Source organism: Camelus bactrianus, chromosome 20 (genome assembly GCF_048773025.1).
Source record: "Camelus bactrianus isolate YW-2024 breed Bactrian camel chromosome 20, ASM4877302v1, whole genome shotgun sequence".
In the NCBI taxonomy this organism is placed as follows: domain Eukaryota; kingdom Metazoa; phylum Chordata; class Mammalia; order Artiodactyla; family Camelidae; genus Camelus; species Camelus bactrianus.
Window position 1 is genome coordinate 27,711,973 of NC_133558.1, and position 6,028 is coordinate 27,718,000.

Genomic DNA, 6,028 nt, shown 5'->3' on the forward strand with positions numbered 1-6,028 from the left:
TAGTGGTCACGTGTGCCAACTTTACAGCCAAATGGCCTCGTCAGACTTGCAGCTCAGCCACTGTCCAGCTGTGTGAATGGAAGCCAGCTGCTTAACTCTCGCTGCCTTGGTTTGCACTTCTATAAAACGGGCGTGTTCTAACTCACACAGTTGTAGGCCGGGTGGGGGTACCGGAGTTCCTAAGTGCTTGGAACACTGCTGGCTGTGGCCTCTTTCACTGGGCCTGGCCTCCATGGCGCTCTCTGGCCACAGGGCTTTTGTGATTATAACTGCACTCTCTGTCCCAGCACATGCGCAGCCCCACCTGCTGTGTCCCTGGGGCCCCAGTGGTTCTGGGCCTTTCTAAAGGTCTAAGGAAACAGATCTGGGCCAACAAACAAGGCACCAAGCAACCCTCTCCTGCCCCGCCTTCCTAGGGACATCGCCTGGGCCCAGGCTCTCTCTCCTTAGGAGTGGCTCTCCCAGGGGGAGACTGAAGGAGGGTGGGAGAACTGGTCAAGCTGCTGAGGGCAAAAAGTTTCCCAGAGGTGCAGCTTTTGAGGACCTTAACGGAGAGGATATGACATGGGTGCCATGCCTTTGAAGGCTACGAAAGGCCATGCCCGTGAGGGCTGCTGGTCTTGCCCTCTGTCCTGAACGTGGGTCCTTCTACCTCCAGGGCAAAGGAACGTCGGCCAGGGGAAAGAGGAGGGGAGAGAGGGGATCCCTGACTTGGAGAAGAGAGCCTGCCCAGGAGTTGAGGCCTGCATGTTCTGGCCTAAGCCTGAAGGAGACCAGAGAGCGCATTTTATGGGGGCTGTGCTGGATCAAATGTGGCTCTCTGGGCCCTGGTGTGTAGATAGCTGGAGATGGCGTTGGGGAAAGGCCCCAGGAAACCAGCTGGTGGCTGAAGGACCAGGGGGCGCTCCTTACCGCATCAAGCTGCCCCTGGAGTGACATGCTGGGCAACAGCCCCACCTGGTGGACAGATGGGTAACACCACGGGTCAGGGAGCCAGGGAACAGAGACCCAGCGGAAGGGGGAAGTGGATGTAATCGGGTGGGAGGCTTAGAGGTGGAAGGGGCTTTGAGGGCTTAGAGTTGCAGGAGCCCCTCCTAAGCACATACTCTAGACTCCTCTAGACGAGGAACTCACTTCTGCAGAAGCGGATTAGGCAATTAAATTTTCTAGATAGTCTTTATGCTTTTTGAAAATCTGCCTCGACCAGTCCCCTATCTGAGGTCTTCCAAATGCAACCTTTCAAATGTTTGAACACATCTAAAATATTCCTCTTAAATCGTCTCCCCCTTTGCTTCAAACTTCCAGAGTTTGACCTCAACTTTTCACCCACTGCATCTTCCCTTCCCTCACTTATCCTTTTTAAATATATTAACTTCCAAGGAATCCCTTCCAAGTCTATACCCAAGCGCCCCGCCGCCCCACACTAGCAGCACCATTATTAAAATCTCTCTGGAGCTCAGCCTCCTATTGTGCAGGGTCTAGTATGCTGGGGAAGTCGATGTCCTGCTTTGGGGGTTAAACAGACCTCAGGAGCACAGGCCCTGAAGTCAGACAGACAAGTGTTCAAATCTGGGCTCTGCCACTTACTAGCTGTGTAACCTCAGGCAAGTTTCTTAGCCTTTCTGGGCTTCAGTTTCTTAATCTGTAAACTGGGGCAGAGTCATTTACTACCAGGAGTTACGGTGAATATTAAATGAGATAAGGCAGGTAGAACACTTAGGGCAGCTCCTGGCCACATCATTCAGCTCCTAAGTGGCCGTTATAACCACATTTTCTTGAGTTTGGGGCTGTGGAAGTGCTTTGGGGAAGAGAAAGGTGAAAGGGCAGAGAGACAGAGAAAAAGAGACTTTATGGAGTCAGCCAGCCTTTCCTCAACCAGCACGAATCCCACACGAAATCCAACAAATGAGTACCATGTTGTGGTCCCACTTCCAGGGGTGTCTCTGACTCCCCCAACACACCCACACACTGCACACACTGGAATGGGGCAGGTCTTGACAGCTCTTTGAAACTCAGAGGGTTTAAAATTTAAATGTCTTTGAGGGCAAGAAAAACACACCAAAATAAACACACCTACCACTCAGCAGAGAAAGGGAAACTTGGCAGGAGCCCCAGAACTTTCCCCACCCCCAACCCTCCCTAAACTTCCTCTTGTGGTTTCTCAAGAGAACAACCTGTTCTCGAAGAGTGGGGCGCCTGGGGCAGGGGGCTGGGGCTGCCAAGGCCTCCATCGCACCCCACCCTTTGAGGGGTGTGTGTCGGGGAGGAGTAGCCTGGAGATCTGAACAGTTCTGGCCTTCACGTCCTGCTTACCCTCAGCCTCAACTCCCAGCATCAACACCCATTCCACCCAACACAAACCCCTCCCTCAAAGACAGTCACTAGAGGCAGTTTGACTGCAGGCAGAGAGGGACAGCCTCAGGGCCTCCCCAGATCTGTTTGGAGGGCTCAGGTAAGAAACTTAGAGTTTCAGGAAATGGCTGGAATCCACAGAACCTCCGCCCTATGGCCTGGCTGGCGTCATAGGGAAGGTCCCAGGCTGCCTGGAGGGATGGGGTTGGATACGCAGATGCAGCTTTGGGATGCAGTTTTGGGATACAGCAGCTATGGGGAAGAGGAGCGAGCATCTTAAGATTGCTTCCACCCCCTAACCATCTTCCTTACTCAGCTACCAGGCTGGATTGTTCCCCTCAGAACCTAGAATATGATGGTCTCTGCTCTTCTTAAAGACTCCCAACAAAAGGTGGATCCTGACTTCCCATCTCCCCAGATTCTGGCACACCACCTCCATGCATCTTTCTTGTGTCAAACCTTGGTTTGTTCCTCCTGGTGAGGGAGGCTTACTCAGGAAAAAACACGCACACACATACACACACAGGGCCATTAGGAAAGGGTACCAGCTCCGTGTGGTCCCCACAACCTTGCTGCAGGCCTTCTGGGGCTCCCTGTAAACAGCACCAGCGCCCGTGCTCAGCTAACAGATGCGCTCCTCTGTATCACCCAAGATACAAGACCACGGACTCCCTTTCAGAAACCCCTAAGTCTGACTCAAGTGTGCACTCCATGTGGTCAGTCAAGGAGGCAGGCTAGCCTAATGGTTAGGAACAGGGCCTCCCAAGTCAAGTGACCTGGGTTTAAATCCCAATGCTGCCATTTATTTCTGGTGTCCTCTTTAGGAAAAGTATCAGCTCTGTGCCTGAGTTTCCTCATCTACAAAATGGAGATAATCCTAATGCTTACCTCACAGGACTGTTAGGAGGATTAAATGAGACCCTATACTTAAAACATTTAGACGAGTACTGACAGTACTAGATAAGCCTCAGCCAGTATTCTGAACCCTTGAAGGAAGGAAATGGAGAGAAGGCATTTGGGACCACGGAGGTCATGGTCTCAAGGACTGGACAGAGACTAGGATCTTGCTGGGATTCTCAGAGATGCTTTCAATTCTAAAGTCCAGGGGAGTTTATTACTGATTAATTTACTGTTATGTCCCCAATGTTTTTTAGTCTGTGCAGACAGGGCGGTCACAGCAGACAGGTGCTGAGTGAATTCACAAACTCTTGTGTCAGCCATCTCTCAAGTGAGCCTGGGAACTGAAAGAGCAAAAGAAGCTGCAGGAAAGCAATGGGAGGTCCAGTTCTTTTCACTCATGTCAGGTCCAAAAGAGAATTGAGGTATGGGGCACAGAGCAAGGATTTGTTAGAGAAAACAGTCCTAGCAACCAGGGATGGGGAGTGAGTGCCCTAAGACTGTGTGAACTGTCACGTCACCCCCAGGTAGACTCTCCCAGCCGCACCTAGCTGGGAATTTCTGGGTTTTGAGGTATCAGCCCAGAAATGTGCCTTTCCCTGAACCCACCCTGTTCATTCCCATTTCTTCTGTCTAGACAATGAGTTAAAGAGAGCAGAACTGCTTCTGGGTCCCCATTGTATTCCAATGCGCAACACCACAGGCAGGGTTCACTCCAGCTCTGTATTATGAGTAAGTGCCCACAAAGACTTCCCACCACTTCTCTGCCTGGTGACTATTCATCATCCAGAACCCAACTCAAACGTCCTCTTCTCTCTGAAGCCTTTCCAGACACCCCAACTTGGCACCTTATCTCTGTTATTCTATCACCCACATCAGAACTCTGTGGAGGAATAACATCATTGCACCCTCAGCATCCCATACAATCCTAGACATAAAGCAGGTTCTCAATCAATGTTTGCAAACGCATACATTAATGCTCCCTTAGTAACAGCAACCAATTTCTTCAGTTAGTCCTCTTGTTGACACATTAAAAGACACAGAAAAGGCTAAGGCCATCATTTGTACACCCATCAGCACCAGAGGGACCACCACTGAGAAGTCCCTCCTCCAGTCCAGTCTTTTGGACTCCCTCCTCGGCCCTGGCTGACAGGAGGACCCCAAGGCTCCCTGCCCACACTGGTTCTGCCCTCCTACTGCCTCCCACCCTGATCTCTGAGATACGAGAAGAACCATGGCAGACAGCCTAGTGAAGTCACTGGGCTTCCAGGTCAGCTTGGAGGGGGACTGTGTAGACATACAGAAATCTTAAGGCTTTGGGGGGCTTCTCTGCCCTTCAGCCACGTGCAACTCAGAGAGAAAGTGAGCCAATCTTGGAAGGACAACAGGGAGATGATGAGGGGGCGGTGACCTCCTTAACCCACCCACCTCTGACCCCAAGTCCGGGTGTCCAGCCACACGAAGAGATGCTGACACCATGTATCTCAGCTTCTCCAGCCCTCAAGCCTACCTCCTTGGCAGGTGAGCCCCCGGAGCACCGACTGTAGCCGGAGACACTCTCTCTCGCCTCTTCTGGCCTCTGTCCTGGAGAGGAGGGGGGTCGCCACCTCCAGCCTCGCGGAGGGGCACGCGCCCCTCCCCCAGGCGTCCAAACAGAACCAGTCTCCACAGCCACAGGCACGACGTGTTTACAAAGTCTGCGCCGCGCCGCCAATCCCGAGTTTAAAGCTGGGCAGGAAGTGGGGAAGAGGGGGCGGGGGAGACAAAGGGGCTGGGTGCTGCGCTCAGCTAAGGTTTGGGCCCGACTCCTCCTGGCAGTTCACCAGGCGCAGCGACCGAGGTCTGAAGACCCCGCCCCATGTGCCCCAGGTTGGGGGGTGGGGATGCCCCGCAGACTCAGATGGGAGCGGCGTGACAGGCGCCGCGCAAGTTTCCAGACACTGCTTGTGAACGTTTTCCACTCATCCACTCGCCACGCAGGAAATAACATTAGGCGCTGTTTCTTGATCTCTTACTCTACGTCTGCACAGTAACAAACCCTTTGCGTGTATTAGCTCATCTCCCCCCACCCCACCCCCCCGCTATCAATCCCACCCCAGTTTCACAAGAGGAAACTGAGGTACAGTGAGGTCAGGTGATGTGCCCCAAGTCCCACAGGTGGCGAGACTGCTGGGATTCGAATCTAGCCTCTGCGTTCTACCAAGCACCCACAAACGGAGACAAATGAGGCGCGGTGCGCGAAGGACGCCCATCCACAGGAGATGACCCGCGACTGAACTACAGAACACCACAGACACTGCGTGGACGCAACGTCCTGGGAGTGAGGAGGGCTAGGGACAGCCTCCTGCCGCCGGCGCCTCCCAGCTCGCCCCGCAAATCCCTGCGGATTAATTGAGGGCGAGAAGGCAGCAGGATGCAGTGGAACACCTGGACTAGGTGGCTGTTAGGCTCTAGTTCCAAGTGGGCCATTGGCGGGCTGCGGGGCCGCCAGCACAAAGCAAGGTTTCCCCAAATTTCCCGCTCAGGAGAAACACCTGGTTTAAGAATACAGACTCCCAGACCCTTCTTCCAGAGAGTAAACCACGGGGACCGGGGGGTACGCAGCCAGGTGTTGCTAACAATCAGGCAAGTTTGGAGCGTTCCAGGGATGCGCTTTTTATGAAAAACGATTTCACTCTAAAATAGGTGTGAAACCGAGGGCTCACTTTCCTGACCACTTCCGGGGCTCACTGAACCCATCGCTCACAAAAGGTCACATGAGCGGGGGTCACCAGACGCA

The 6,028-nt window shown here is 53.4% G+C and overlaps 1 protein-coding gene across 2 annotated transcripts in view; it reads right to left on the reverse strand.

The window, feature by feature from the left end:
- Nucleotides 1-4,983, reverse strand: part of CCND3 (cyclin D3) — a 77,089-nt gene extending 72,106 nt beyond the window's left edge. The window contains exon 1 of one of the 2 annotated variants that reach the window (XM_074348727.1): nt 4,760-4,983. The gene's annotated coding sequence lies outside the window, so the exon portion shown is untranslated. The remainder of the gene's footprint in view (nt 1-4,759) is intronic. The other variant, XM_074348728.1, reaches the window with a different exon arrangement.
- Nucleotides 4,984-6,028: the final 1,045 nt, after the last annotated feature.